At 46.4% G+C, this 15,548-nt stretch overlaps 1 protein-coding gene across 20 annotated transcripts in view; it reads right to left on the reverse strand.

Moving 5' to 3' along the window:
- Positions 1-14,779, reverse strand: part of LOC138520841 (mucin-2-like) — a 106,271-nt gene extending 91,492 nt beyond the window's left edge. For 6 of the 20 annotated variants that reach the window (XM_069633208.1, XM_069633215.1, XM_069633201.1 and 3 more), the window contains exon 1: positions 14,169-14,775. The gene's annotated coding sequence lies outside the window, so the exon portion shown is untranslated. Of the gene's footprint in view, positions 1-4,893; positions 5,536-10,646; positions 10,662-14,168 lie in introns of those variants that run through there. The other 14 variants (XM_069633213.1, XM_069633204.1, XM_069633210.1 and 11 more) reach the window with 8 other exon arrangements.
- Between the last annotated feature and the right edge of the window lie 769 nt (positions 14,780-15,548).

Consider the following 15,548-nt stretch of genomic DNA (forward strand, 5'->3'; position numbering starts at 1 on the left):
GAGTGTCAACACATGTGGGACTTGTGTGTTAGGCTTCATGGAAGTGGAGCGCTCTGTGTGGTACCTAAAAGAGAGTCCTGAGTGTGTCAGGAATGTACAGAGTGGGCAGCCAGGCCGGACTATTCTGCCTGTAATGTATACATTGTTTAAACCCTCTATAGAGTATTGGCGGCCGCAGCAGTTCTGATTTCTAGGGGCGATGTAGGTGTATGGCTATTCTGATGGTAAGCAAGGTAGGTATACCTAATGCAAAGGTATGTGTACATTGAAACAACGATGATAAAAAGCATGTACACATTTAAATAATATACAATACACACAACAACAAATCTAGTTTCTTATACAAACTCTATGTTTATGTACCACCAGCATCCCCCGCAACTCTAGATCCAGAATACACTAATGAGCTTCATGTGGTGTTGAAGAGTCAACGTGTTTCGATCATGATTTTGATGCTAAAACCTTCTTCAGGTCTTTATATGTATTATGGTGGTTGGCATTTCTAATTGTAAGGTGTTAACACGAGTACATGAGCCATAATGAGATTATATGGCACTTACAAATAATGTTGATCCTTTAACAAGCTAGTTATGTATCTATTAGTATATTAATTAAAATGTCTAAGTCAACTTGTCACACAAGCTGCTCAGATTGCAGTCCCAATGAGCGCAATTCGTTAGGTGCAGCTCGCTTATAACAGGCAACTTATTGGTTGAGCGATGTGGACTCACATGGTCATTCACGTGCTAATAGTATTATTTTCCATATGACCATTCAATAAAACTATGTATATATTGTAGCTTCCAGCCATGTCATGGCTAATTGCAAGTGTTACTGCTCTGCTGTGTCTGGAACTTGCTCAATCTGGCAATACATACCCAGGTGTGTAAGCGAGCCAAAGGTCCCTCCTATCAAGAGGGTACAGGAAAGGCACACTGTTCTTATGTTACCTTACTGCAAGGGTGGCAACCTTTACTTCTCCAGTTGTTTTGAATGGTACGACGTCCTTTCATCGCGGGATGTTTTTTCGCAGGGTTTTGTGACGCAAATTCTTTTGTGAAAAAAACCCTTCTCATTTTTTAGGGGGGTTAGTAAATTATATATATTGGGTGTGGGTGTTTGGGACTAAATCCAAATTAAAGGAAATGGGGGGGTTGGGAGTGGAACCCCCCCCCAAAAATAATTGTAAAACAATGGATGGTTTTTTTCAAAAAACAAATTGCTGTAAAAAAAACAGCAATAAAACATCCCGTGATGAAATGACATGGACCGTTTTGAACTACATCTCCCATCAGCCCCACCCATCATTGTGAATTGTGTGGGATCATGTGAGTCGTAGTCCAAAACATCTGGAGAGCCACAGCAGACCCCATGCCTTACAGTCATACATTTCGAAAAGCGCCTTGCTAGATTTGCCTCATGGAACTCACAGAACATACCCAGGTCATGTCCGCTCCCCCCCCCACCCCCCCACCTCCCGATCCCCCGCAGGCCGCCTGGACAGGACTGTGACTGTAACATCCTCTTTTACCAGTCACACCTGTAATTGCTGCAATAGACTGCCTGCTTCCCTGAATGGCTGCTTTGTCTAGCGTGAAAAAGGTTTTCTTATTTGCAAACCTTAGAAACTCCCGAAAGGACCGTTTGAAACCCAGAACTTTCCCAGTGTCCTGTTTACCGCGTTGTTGAGAAACTCCACTTCCTCCTAAGATAAAATAATGAAAAACTGTTTTAAAGTTGTCTGCGCCGCAAATGCCTTCATAAAACGCAGCATTCATCTCCATGGCAGGTAACCAGGTGTATGCTCTTGTGTGCGCTATAATGTTTAGTGGCCAGTGCCCTGCTCATATATCAAGCAGCATCACGGATATTTATCCAGGACAGGTGCAGTCACGAGGATTTGGAATAGTGCTGGGCGACCAGGTTTGGTTACTTGTCAAATCACCAGATTTTGGAGTGTTGTTTTTTGTTGGTTCCTGTGAACTTTAGGGACCTTTCCGGGAGATTCATGGAAAGTTCATGGACCACAAGGGGAAAAATTATCGCCCTGAAATAAGGGGGGGGGCGGCATCTGCTACCCCCACAAGAGCCTAGTAAATGCACTTCATGTTTTAAAAAACGAAACCCTCATTAAGAATGTTGCACGATGAATATTTGATTGAAGACTTTATAATTTGTGCATCAATTCGGACTGAGTGCTGCTGTCTTCTTTTTTTAAACATGGTTAATAGAATAATTTGAGTAACAATTTGCATGTGCAGTGAGAGGTGAGAAATAAGGATTTGTGGTGACTTAACATTTTGTTGTTGAAATAAGTTGTTTGTTGTGTGATTAACCAAATATTTGGTTCCAAAATATACGTCTTCAATATTTCAACATGTGTGCATTCTTAATGTGATGAAGGTACAGTTTATTTAAACCTTACTTGTACCCATTACTGCACTGTGCATTGGGCAATGCACCCTGCAGTCAGGTGGCTGCTAGTGCTTAGTTATTTTTTCTTAGACACAGCGCCTATAATAAATGGTCATTTATGAAATGCACTGGGAGACTACTGGAGTCTTGAAGGCCTCTGTAGGGCGTGGGGCATGTTCAACCTTTTAGGAAAAGAGGAGAAATGATTTGTGTAGAGTTGTGTAGGTTAGAGTGGCCATGACGAACCGTAAGGGCATAGGAGGGTACAGAGGTAGAGACGTCGCTCGGGCGAGGTCTGGGTGTGGGGTGGGGAGGGCTAGCTAGAGCCCTGGCTGTTTTAGTTGTAGCCCTGTATAGAAGCTCAAGGGTTACAACCAAAAGGCTAGCTAGCCCCGAGCCCTGAGTCCCAACATTAGCGTAGTCCTGGATCGTATCCAGACCTAGCAACACCCCTGCGCAAGTGTTTGGGGGGGGCTGCAGAGGGGTTGGTTTGCAACTGAAAATGTGTAGCACAATTTCTTGTGGTAAATAAAACGTTTGGCATTGCGTGCCGTGAATATTCACTTGACACTTTGGGGGGCAAGGGGGTAGACGTTGGCCAGTCTTAGTAGGAAACAGCTGGGAACACACAGGGCCCGCTTCATGGAATATTTGCCCGGTTCAAAGTGAATTTTCACTGCTGAAAAGGGACTTTGCACTGCTGAAAAGTGACTTTGCACTGCTAAAAAGCGACTTTGCACTGCGGAAAAGCGACTTTGCACTGCTGACTCAAACCCTGATTCATGGAACCGTGCTAAGTGTATATTTGCACTGTAATGTCCGGGCAAAGTCAGCGCATAGTCATTTGTGCAGTCCAAAATGACTTTGCCAGGACGTTTCACTTTTCACTTTTCACCAGTGCAAATTCACTTTGAACCGGGCAAATATTCCATGAATCGGCCCTCTGCGTTTGTCCCTCAAGATTGTGTATAGCAAAACATTGTTGAAGTGACAAAAGTTTGTTTAAAACATGTTTTAAATATTAGAGGTAAACAAAGCCAGGGTTGGTGAACCCTTACATGCTTTAAACAAAATGCAATGTATTTTCCATTTTTCTAAAAATGCAATTTTATTTTACATTTTCTATTTTATTGGAATTACGTCATTTTGAGAAAAAGAAAATCAATATTCACTCACTCTTTCTTGTTACATAGCAGCAATTCCACTGCTTTGGTGGACTTTATCAATTAGCTAGCCATTGGGCCTGAACTTCTCTCCTAGATAAATGACTATTTATACTGAAACACAGCTGAGAAACGGGGGTGGAGTCGGGGGGCTAAGAAGGAGCGTTAGAGCCTGGTCATATACCGGTGTATAGACCCGGGACGAATGCGAGAACAGACATACCCAGAGCCTTTGCCTGGAACTGCCTGCCTGCTATCATTAGAACCACCTTCAGCCACTACGCTTTCCAAAACATCTATGTCATATGCTATTATGTGGGCTGAAGTAAGTAGAAGCGACATGCAATGGCTGTCAATACAAATTCACTCAAACCAATGGATGTTGTCTATAGCACATCTTCATTAAAACATTCATATGTTTGTATGATGTATTTCACAAAGTTGGCTGGAAGGGTTACGATTAGTTAGAGCATGGTGGTTTCATTTAGGGTTAAGGTTAGGGTTAGGGTTAGCACTAGAGTTAGGGTTAGCACTAGAGTTAGGGTTAGGGTTAGCACCAGAGTTAGGTTTAGGATTAGGGTTAGCACTAGAGTTAGGGTAATGGTTAGGGTTAGAGTTAGCACTAGATTTAGGGTTAGGATTAGGGTTAGCACTAGAGTTAGGGTTAGGGTTAGAGTTAGCACTAGATTTAGGGTTAGGGTTAGCACTAGAGTTAGCGTTAGGGTTAGCATTAGAGTTAGGGTTAGCACTAGAATTAGGGTTAGGGTGAGCACTAGAGTTACGGTTAGGGTTAGTTTTAGGGTTAGGGATAGCACCAGAATTAGGATTAGGGTTAGCACTAAAGTTAGGGTTAGCACTAGAGTTAGGGTTAGCACTAGAGTTAGGGTTAGGGTCAACACTGGAGTTAGGGTTAGGGTTAGGGTTAGTGTCAGAGTTAGGGTTAGCAGCAGAGTTAGGGTTAGGGTTAGCACTAGAGTTAAGGTTAGGGTTAGTGTTAGCACCAGAGTTAGGGTTAGCACCAGCGTTTGGGTTAAGGTTAGCACTAGAGTTAGGGTTAGGGTTAGCACTAGAGTTAAGGATAGCACTAGAGTTAGCATTAGGATTAGGGTTAGCAATAGAGTTAGGGTTAGGGTTAGCACTAGAGATGGGGTTAGGGTTAGGGTTAGCACCAGAGTTAGTTTTAGCACCAGAGTTAGGGTTAGGGTTAGCACCAGAGTTAGGGTTAGGCTTAGCACTAGAGTTAGGGTTAGGGTTAGCACTAGAGTTAGGGTTAGGGTTAGCACTAGGGTTAGGATTAGGGTTATGTAACGCTCACCTGATTCTCGCAGAGGCGCCGGTCTTGACTGGGCGACTACCGTATCTTCAAAGGTGATGTGCAGCACCCGGTTGGCTCTTTGGGCTGGACCTCTGTGCACTGTATGCCTGACGTGTAGAGTAAGATGTCTTAGGTAAGTGAATGCCGAGCTCTCCATCTGCCTCGGGGCAGGGTGCTGTAACCAGTTTCTCCACTGGATAGGTAGCGCAGGCCTCTTGACTTCAGAGAACTGCTGTCCGTCGTTTACTGCACGAACGGTAAGTTTCGAGTAACTCAAATGTCTTTAAAGTCTTTAATAATGATGTCTCTTGTTTTGCAGGGTTCCGGCGATGGCGGATGACGGGCTGAAGTGAGTTGAAGATGGAGCCCGTGTGAGGAATAGAAGCGCCTGGAAGCACGTAAGTAAGCGCTTGTTGCCAGCTTCACGATGCGCTCTAACTGTCTTTTTATTTTGCAGGTACAAGTTCGGAGCGGCTGCAGGGTGCCGGAATACCCACTGGGTTAGATGTGGAAAGGAGTATTGGCACGTGTGTATTAAAGTTCCCCAATGTCTTTAAACACACCTTGTTTTGTCTTTCAGATGCGGGATGCAGCGCCGACGGCCTCCGGAGCGTGCAAAGAGTTGGTAAGCTTTTGTCTTTCAGATGCCGGAATGCAGTGTGAAGACCTCCGGAGCGCACGAAGATTAGGTAAGCCTTTGCCTTTCAGATGCCGGAATGCTAACCTGTTCTTTCTTGTCTTTATAGGTGTTGCTGAAGACTGGATTCAGGATGGTAAGCCTTTTTCCTTAGGCCCAGGACCGGATGCAGAAGACACGATGAGCGTTCTGCTGCAGAGGGTGCACAATAACGCAAAGCAAGATTCATCCACCGGGTGTGGTTTAAATAGCCTCCTGTAGTGCTTAGCTGTCTCCTTCCACAGCCACGCCTAGGTAAGAAAAGAGTTCCTGGTAAGAAAAGAGTTCCTGCCTTCCAGAAGAGTTCCAGTGTTCTGAATCTAGGGAGTGGCTCCAGCCCCACCCAACAGGAAAAGTAGTTCCAAACAGAAGAGGATCAGAGGCTCAACTGGCAGGCAAGTAAGCAGCATGGTCTGCTGCAGGTAAGTCCACCCAAGCATTATGAGCCCGGCGCTTCCAGCGCTGGGACTGGGCATATTTATGAGCCTGGTGCCACTGGCGCCAGGACTGGGTCCAAAAGGTCCCAATTGGGACTGGTTGGCACTCGGAACCTGGGTTATGGATCTGCTTCCAAGGGAGTTGGGAAAACCCTGACCTTTTGGAAGCAGAGATCATGACAGTACCCCCCCTCAAGGCCCCTCCCAAACCGGGCTTCTCCGGGGGTTTTGGCTTGTCAGGAAATGTTCGGTGAAATCTTTTGATTAGGCGAGGAGCGTGGACATATTCAGCAGGTTCCCAGGATCTCTCTTGGGGGCCGTAGCCTTTCCAGTCAATTAGGTAGAATAGTTTAGATTTGGAGATCTTGGAGTCCAGAATGCTTTTGACTTCAAACTCGAGTTCTCCATCAACTAGGATAGGTTTTGGAGATTTGGTTAGTCGGGTTTGAGGTTGCACGGGTTTTAATAGAGAGACGTGGAAGACCGGATGTATCTTCATGTGCGGGGGCAAGTCCAACTTGACCGCTACTGGATTTACTATGGTTGTGATGGAATAGGGACCAAGGTATCTTGGGTTGAATGTGCGTTGCCCTTTTAGAGATAAATATTTGGTGGATAACCAGACTTGATCCCCTACTTGATAGTGAGGAGCTTCCTTCCGATGTTGATCTGCTCCTTTCTTGTATTGTTCTTTAGCCCTTTGAAGGTGAGAAACAGCTTCCTTAAAGGCTTGGGTGATTGTAGAATGCAGGTAGTCTACTGCTGGTGTTTCAAGACCTTGGAGGGGATCCAACTCCGAGGTTCGAGGGTGACTGCCGTACAAAAGAAAAAACGGGGTTTTCCCAGTTCCCGAATGGACAGAGTTATTGTAGGCATATTCGGCTATCCAAAGGATATCTTCCCAAGTTTTTTCAGTTTGTTGCAGCATGCAGCGTAAATACTGTTCCAGAGTTTGATTGGTCCTCTCGGTTTGTCCATCGGTCTGAGGGTGGTGACTGGTCGATAGTCTCACATCAATTTGAGCCGACCGACAGCAACTTCGCCAAAAATGAGAAATAAATTGACTACCTCGATCCGAAATTAGAACCGAAGGAAAACCATGCAGTCGGACGATGTTTTCGAGAAATTCTCGGGCCAGAGTTGCTGCTGTTGGCAAGCCTTTGAGCGGAATGAAATGCGCCATCTTGGAGAATAAGTCCACGATTACTAGAATCGTATTGTATCCGGAGCATGGAGGTAGATCGGTGATGAAGTCCATAGAAAGCGTATGCCAAGGGCGAGGTGGGATGTCAATAGGGCGTAAGAGGCCTGCTGGTCTTTCCTTTTGACTCTTGTTTTGGGCGCATACTCCACAGGACATTATAAAGTCTCTGATATCTTTTTTCCAAGACGGCCACCAGAAGTAGCGCTTGATCTTTTCTGAGGTCTTGGCTATACCGGGATGACCTTCCATTAAAGAGTCGTGATAACAAGAGATTACTTTTTTCTGTAAATCTGTGCTGGGTAGGTATAATCGTTCTTGGAAATACAATAAGTTGTCCTTTACTGCAAAGTCCTTTCCCTGCAGATGCCAATTCTGTATGTCTGCTGGAGTTACAAGTTGCCTGGCTTTATCCTTAACTTCCTCTATGGATTCTGTGGCGATTACACCCAGAATTCTTTGTTCGGGAATGATTGGTACAGGTTTTGGGTTGATCAAGTGTTCTTCCACTCCCATCCGAGAAAGGGCATCAGCTTTACCGTTCTTTGTACCAGGTCGATAGGTAATTATGAAGTCAAACTCGGCAAAGAATAATGCCCAACGGAGTTGTCTAGAGGATTGGACTTTTGCGGTTTTCAAATATTGCAGGTTTCGGTGATCCATAATCACAGTAACAGTGTGTCGGGCCCCCAGCAGATAATGCCGCCAAGCCTTAAAGGCAGACTTGATAGCCAGAAGTTCCTTGTCAGTAATCGTGTAATTGATTTCAGGAGGCGAGAATTTGCGGGACCAAAATGCCACGGGATGCAACTGATTGGTTACCGGGTCCTTTTGTGATAGAACTGCCCCCATGGCAAGGCTTGAAGCATCAGTTTCCACGATGTAGGGGAGTTCGGGGCGAGGGTGTTTTAAGATTGGTGCAGAGATAAGTTTAGTTTTCAAATCCTGGAAAGCTTGTTCCGCCTCGGTAGACCATTCAAAACGTTTGTTTTTCTTTAACAAGGCAGTGATGGGCTGGACTATTCGAGAGAACTCGTGTATAAACCTGCGGTAAAAGTTAGCGAAGCCTAACATGCTTTGCACACCTTTTACGGAGGATGGTGATGGCCATTTGAGAACTGCATCGACCTTCTTTGAATCCATACGCACTCCGCCAGGTGATAATATGAATCCCAAGAATTCAACTTCAGTCACGTTGAAAACACATTTTTCCAACTTAGCGAAAAGTTTGTGTTGACGCAATCTTTCGAGGACCATTTTCACGTGTTTCCGATGTTCAGATTCCGATGAAGAATAAACGAGAATGTCGTCAATGTAAACAACAACACACACATCTATGAGTTCTCTGAGGACATCGTTCATAAAATATTGGAAGGCGGCCGGGGCATTGCAAAGTCCGAAGGGCATGACCTGATATTCAAATAGCCCATACTTGGTGCGGAAGGCCGTCTTCCATTCATCGCCCTCTTTTACTCGTACCAAGTGGTAAGCTCCTCTAAGATCCAGCTTTGTATATATGCATGCTTTTCTGACTTGGTCCAGGAGTTCAGGGATCAAATGTAACGGATATCTATTCTTAACAGTGATCTGGTTCAGGGAGCGATAATCGATACAAGTTCTAAGGTCTCCTTCCTTTTTTGGAACGAAGAACAAAGCTGAAGAAGCAGGGGACTTGGAAGGACGAATAAACCCATTTGCCAGGTATTGATCCAGGTATTGTCGAAGGTGAAGGTTCTCAGGCTCGGTGAGGGCATAAATTCTACTACAAGGAGGAGTAGATCCAGGTATCAGGTCTATCTGGCAGTCATAAGACCTATGAGGAGGTAGAGAGTTAGCCTGCTCCTTCCGGAAAACATCTTGGTATTCTAGGTATTCGGGAGGTAACTGGGGAGTCTCTGAAGAAATTGCTGCCAATGCAACACCAGGTGGAGGGTGACAAGTAGAGACACATTCTGGAAACTGGACCGTTCTTGATCGCCAATCGATCAGAGGATTGTGTTTCTCTAACCAAGGTATTCCTAGAATAATCTGGAACTGAGGGGCCTTGATCACATCGAACACGATCTTCTCATGGTGTCCATCTTGACTTACTATCGTCACCTCTTGAGTGTTATGTGTTACTGGCCCGGAGGCTATCTCCGAACCATCCACCGTAGTAATGACGTCCTTTACAGCCTTGGGACAAAGAGTTAGATTCATCCTCAAAACCATTTCATGATCCACATAATTGCCGATAGCACCGCTGTCGACGTAAGCTTCAATTGCATGTAATCGATCCGGATTATCAGGGCTAATGAGGACCATAGGTATCACGAAATGCGAGGTCACGGAACTGGTTTTCACGCTCGGCAAGAGGACCTCTATTCTTGTCGGGCGAGGTTGTTTCCCTGCTCAGAGTTTGTAACTGTGGTAACTGCAGCTCCTACGGCCTTCTTGGCAGGTTTCACCGGACAGTCTCGAAGAAAGTGCCCTGAGTTTCCGCAATATAGGCATAATTGCAACTGTTTTCTCCTTTCCCGCTCCCTTTGTGTTAGAGGGCCTTTCAGACCCCCTATTTGCATGGGTTCCCCGGAGTCTACTCCTTTGGAAGGAGTTGGCGGTTTGGAAAATGCTCGAGCCTCAAACTTGGAACGATCGGCCTTCCTGTTCTGCAGTCTGTGATCTATTTGAACGACCAAGTCTATATAATCCGAACAGTCTTGTGGGGGATTCACTACTTGGGCTAAAACGTCTTTGAGCTCTCCACATAGACCTCTATAAAACAGCGTAATCCTTTTGTCCTCAGGCCATTGAGTTTCCACTATTAGTCTATTGAAAGATGCAATATAAGCCAAAAGGTCTTGATTACCCTGTCGCAACGAAAGAAGCTCATTGTCCAAGGCCTGCCCCTGTGCATGTCTTGCGAACAGTTTTTCCATACTAAGCTGAAAGGCTTGAAAATCATGGAGAACCGGATCATCTTGATTAACTAGAGGGATCGACCAGTCTGCCGCATTGCCACTAAGGTACGAAAGTACAAAAGCTACTTTAGCTTGATCAGTTGGAAAGGCTGCTGGCCGGCATAAGAAGTGCAACCGGCACTGATTGATAAATACCGCAAACCTCTTTGGGTCACCAGAAAATCGTTCGGGCGGAGCCAGAGGTACATTCCCAGGTAGGTTGATCTGCACTGGATTCATAGAGGATGTTGAAGGAAGATTTGCCCCTGATGCAGGTAGCGGGGTCTGTCCGGCTTGTGACTGTAGCAATTGTCTAGCAAGATCATCTGTTCTCTCCTTGGAAATAATTAGTTCCCTTCTTAGAGCATTCGTTTCCTGATGAGCTGCATGCACTTCTGCCCTTAGTTCCCCAAGTAACCGGGCTAGGTGGTCAGTATCCGAGGTTTCCATAGCGCCTGGGCGAGAGTTTTGCGGTAGGCTTTGCGTTCTGTAACGCTCACCTGATTCTCGCAGAGGCGCCGGTCTTGACTGGGCGACTACCGTATCTTCAAAGGTGATGTGCAGCACCCGGTTGGCTCTTTGGGCTGGACCTCTGTGCACTGTATGCCTGACGTGTAGAGTAAGATGTCTTAGGTAAGTGAATGCCGAGCTCTCCATCTGCCTCGGGGCAGGGTGCTGTAACCAGTTTCTCCACTGGATAGGTAGCGCAGGCCTCTTGACTTCAGAGAACTGCTGTCCGTCGTTTACTGCACGAACGGTAAGTTTCGAGTAACTCAAATGTCTTTAAAGTCTTTAATAATGATGTCTCTTGTTTTGCAGGGTTCCGGCGATGGCGGATGACGGGCTGAAGTGAGTTGAAGATGGAGCCCGGGTGAGGAATAGAAGCGCCTGGAAGCACGTAAGTAAGTGCTTGTTGTCAGCTTCACGATGCGCTCTAACTGTCTTTTTATTTTGCAGGTACAAGTTCGGAGCGGCTGCAGGGTGCCGGAATACCCACTGGGTTAGATGTGGAAAGGAGTATTGGCACGTGAGTATTAAAGTTCCCCAATGTCTTTAAACGCACCTTGTTTTGTCTTTCAGATGCGGGATGCAGCGCCGACGGCCTCCGGAGCGTGCAAAGAGTTGGTAAGCTTTTGTCTTTCAGATGCCGGAATGCAGTGTGAAGACCTCCGGAGCGCACGAAGATTAGGTAAGCCTTTGCCTTTCAGATGCCGGAATGCTAACCTGTTCTTTCTTGTCTTTATAGGTGTTGCTGAAGACTGGATTCAGGATGGTAAGCCTTTTTCCTTAGGCCCAGGACCGGATGCAGAAGACACGATGAGCGTTCTGCTGCAGAGGGTGCAGAATAACGCAAAGCAAGATTCATCCACCGGGTGTGGTTTAAATAGCCTCCTGTAGTGCTTAGGTACCTCCTTCCACAGCCACGCCTAGGTAAGAAAAGAGTTCCTGGTAAGAAAAGAGTTCCTGCCTTCCAGAAGAGTTCCAGTGTTCTGAATCTAGGGAGTGGCTCCAGCCCCACCCAACAGGAAAAGTAGTTCCAAACAGAAGAGGATCAGAGGCTCAACTGGCAGGCAAGTAAGCAGCATGGTCTGCTGCAGGTAAGTCCACCCAAGCATTATGAGCCCCGGCGCTTCCAGCACTGGGACTGGGCATATTTATGAGCCTGGTGCCACTGGCGCCAGGACTGGGTCCAAAAGGTCCCAATTGGGACTGGTTGGCACTCGGAACCTGGGTTATGGATCTGCTTCCAAGGGAGTTGGGAAAACCCTGACCTTTTGGAAGCAGAGATCATGACAGGTTAGCACTAGAGTTAGAGTTAGGATTAGGGTTAGCACAAGAGTTAGGATTAGGGTTAGGGTTAGCACTAGAGTTAGGGTTAGGATTAGGGTTACCACTAGAGTTAGGGTTAGGGTTAGCACTAGAGTTAGGGTTAGGATTAGGGTTAGCACTAGATTTAGGTTCAGGGTTAGCACTAGAGTTAGGGTTAGGGTTAGCACTATAGTTAGGGTTAGGATTAGGGTTAGCACTAGAGTTAGGGTTATGGTTAGCACTAGAGTTAGGGTTAGCACTAGAGTTAGGGTTATGGTTAGCACTAGAGTTAGGGTTAGCACTAGAGTTAGGGTTATGGTTAGCACTAGAGTTAGGGTTAGCATTAGAGTTAGGGTTAGCACTAGAGTCAGGATTAGGGTTAGCACTAGAGTTAGCGTTACGGTTAGGGTTAGGGTTAGGGTTAGGGTTACGGTTACAGTTAGCACTAGAGTTAGGGTTAGCACTAGAGTTAGTGTTACGGTTAGGGTTAGCATTAGAGTTAGGGTTAGCACTAGAGCCAGGATTAGGGTTAGCACTAGAGTTAGTGTTACGGTTAGGGTTAGCATTAGAGTTAGGGTTAGCACTAGAGTCAGGATTAGGGTTAGCACTAGAGTTAGCGTTACGGTTAGGGTTAGGGTTAGGGTTAGGGTTAGGGTTACGGTTACAGTTAGCACTAGAGTTAGTGTTAGGGTTAGTCATAACATGAAGAGGGTGGTATGGGATGTAAAAGAACAACGGTAACAAAGGCAAACAGTGAGGGAAGAGCAAGTTTAAGAAATCAAACTGGTAAACACAGGGTAGGATCTAAATATTTTGGGAGTGTTGTCCAAAATTCGTCAATCAAAAATGTCTGTTAATTTCATTTGTAATAATGTCATCTTTAAAGTGCATTTGTTATAAACCTGTACAATTAATTTTGCTTTTGAAATATTACTGTGATTTCAAACAGTAAGATTTGGCGCTTTGAAAGAGTTTTGCTAATTGTATAAGGGCCTAATAAGTGACCAATAAATACATAAACAAATAAAGCTTTCTGACTTGCGTAGATGAAATGTCTTATTTGATTTGTCTAAGTTCTGGAATATCGGCACAGCACGGGCAATTAGTCGATCCATCTGAACTTCATTATTTGTGTATGAAAGTGCAACAATGTTGTCTCTCTAGCCTAGAGACAACCCCTACACCAGTTTGATGCTTCCGTATACACTGAGCCATCGTGTTTCGGATTGTGTGTCCGACTCTCCGGGTCGGAGTGTCGGGTCTCACGGGTCCGAATGCGGCACCACCCCCTTTGGCATCATGAGGTGTCGAAACACAACGATGGCTACTCTGCAAGCTCTGGAAGGGTTAGGGTTAGGGCTAGGGTTAGGGTTAGGGTCAGGGTCAGGGTCAGGGTTAGGGTTAGGGTTAGGGTTAGGGTCAGGATCAGGGTTAGGGTTAGGGTTCCTCGAAACACGACAATGGATACTCTGCAAGCTCTGGAAGGGGAAGGGAGTTAGGGTTAGGGTTAGGGCTAGGGTTAGGGTTAGGGTTAGGGTTAGGGTTAGGGTCAGGGTCAGGGTCAGGGTCAGGGTTAGGTTTAGGGTTCCTCAAAACACGACGATGGCTACTCTGCAAGCTCTGGGAGGGGAAGGGAGTGGTGGGTGAGATGTCCGGTAGGAAAAGGCGCCTGGGTGGTGGCGGGCTTTCATTGTCCCCAGAAGTGGGGCACACTCTTTTTCCTGTTAAATAAGCACCTCTGGAGACCCCCTTACATCCCTTAATTTGCCCACCTCACCCCTAACTCCTTGTAATAAGCCAGTGGAGTAGCAGGGTGGCCATGGAGGCCATGGAAGCATTACAGTGAGGCAGAAAAGACAATCATGAGGTAGGGAGATGGCTGCACTATAACAGAGCTCAGACTGTGGATGTCAATGGGAGTGAGTGGCTGAGTCTGGTTTGAGTATCGCAGCCATCAGGTCTGCACCCAAGTTGGCTGGAGGTACCTGGGAGATTGCACGTTTGGGGCAGACACTTAGTGGTAGTGCCGGAGGAAGCATTTGGCCAGTAGGAATTGCCCGAACAGCTATTAAGAGAGATCGAGAGAGTCTTCAGTTGGCCTTGTTCCCTGTCATGCACTGGGTGATACTTGGACCCTATGAGGGGTACAGAAATGAAAGCACTTTGTCGTCTTGCAGAGAACATAGTTTACACCGTAAGTCATTTTCACCTACCTCGGGTTGGCTGTTGGATGAACTCCTAGGTACGATGAGGACAATCCCAGGACGGCCTGTTGAACAGGGAGTGGCCCAGCAAGGGGACTCTTACCACTGTCTGGTCATGCAGCCGGACTCCAGTATGATCAGAGGTTTCCCAACTCAGACTGGTTATTCATGGCGATCCTGGTAAAATGATCCAGGGCACCTCCGCGCGGCGTGATCACTGGCAAGGATACCCGTGGTAGGAAGGGATAGTACAGAACGGTGGATCTCTGTAGATATCACACCACAGATGAGGGTCTCTGTAAGCAGGGGGCAAGGTGATGAGTGCCAATAGCCAGGGATGGAAATGCACAGCCTGCTCACAGAAAGGGATATGCTTGTGTATGGAAAGGCAGATCTCCCTCAATGCAGCCGGGGAGCTGGCAAGGATCTCTCCCTACAGGAGACAGAGGTTTCTCACCACCGCATGTTCACCAGAGAGGGCACCCCTGGAGGGAGACACGGGGCGAGCTGTGCGTAAGGCAGGTAGGCGGCTTGTGGTGTAGGGAACTCCAGCACAGTCCTGTATGAATGGCAGTACCGTAGCTGGCAATGACAATTAGGGAAGGGATCGCCCCAAGTGGAACTTCCCTTTACAAGGGCCAATGCAGCGTCAGATGCAGAACACACTGAGGACGCCCTCCCCTCGCTTTCCAATCTCTGACTCACCACAGACGTGAAAGGAGGACTCTGCGTCTGAGCCGACCAAGGATGCTGACATAATGTGTGAGTAGTTTGGAGGTCAGCAACATCTGCAAATAGCTGTATTTGCTACTGTGTGTTCACCTTGTAACAACATTCCCTAGTCACAATCAGGTTTCATTCACTGCAATAACATTGCACCATGCCCTTATCGGTATGTGTATAAACACACATTCATGCACACACACGCATGCAGGCACGCACGCACACACATACACACCTGTGTAGGTGCACACACACGCACATGCGCACACACACACACACACACATGCACATGCACACACCCTTGTGTGGGTGCACACGCACATGTGCATGCCAAACACAAACTACACAACTAGCAAAGTGTGCCTACGGAAATTACACACACACACACATATCATTCAGGCACATACTATTTGCAAACAGATCACATTGATGAATGCTACTAATTCTCTTTCTCTCACACACACACACACACACACAACAATTTATGAACAGTGCATTTTGTTCGGACAATTAAGGAAAGTTGCATTGAAATGAAATGTACCCGGATTATGAGTGAGGAAATGTAGAACTATGAACAGTGCAATGAATGGATTCTATGGATTGAGACAATAGCGCTGGATACAACGAAGATATGGATGGTGCGATGAGGCGACATGTAGAAGAGTT

Source organism: Ambystoma mexicanum, chromosome 13, assembly GCF_040938575.1.
Source record: "Ambystoma mexicanum isolate Mex_15411 chromosome 13, UKY_AmexF1_1, whole genome shotgun sequence".
Taxonomy (NCBI): domain Eukaryota; kingdom Metazoa; phylum Chordata; class Amphibia; order Caudata; family Ambystomatidae; genus Ambystoma; species Ambystoma mexicanum.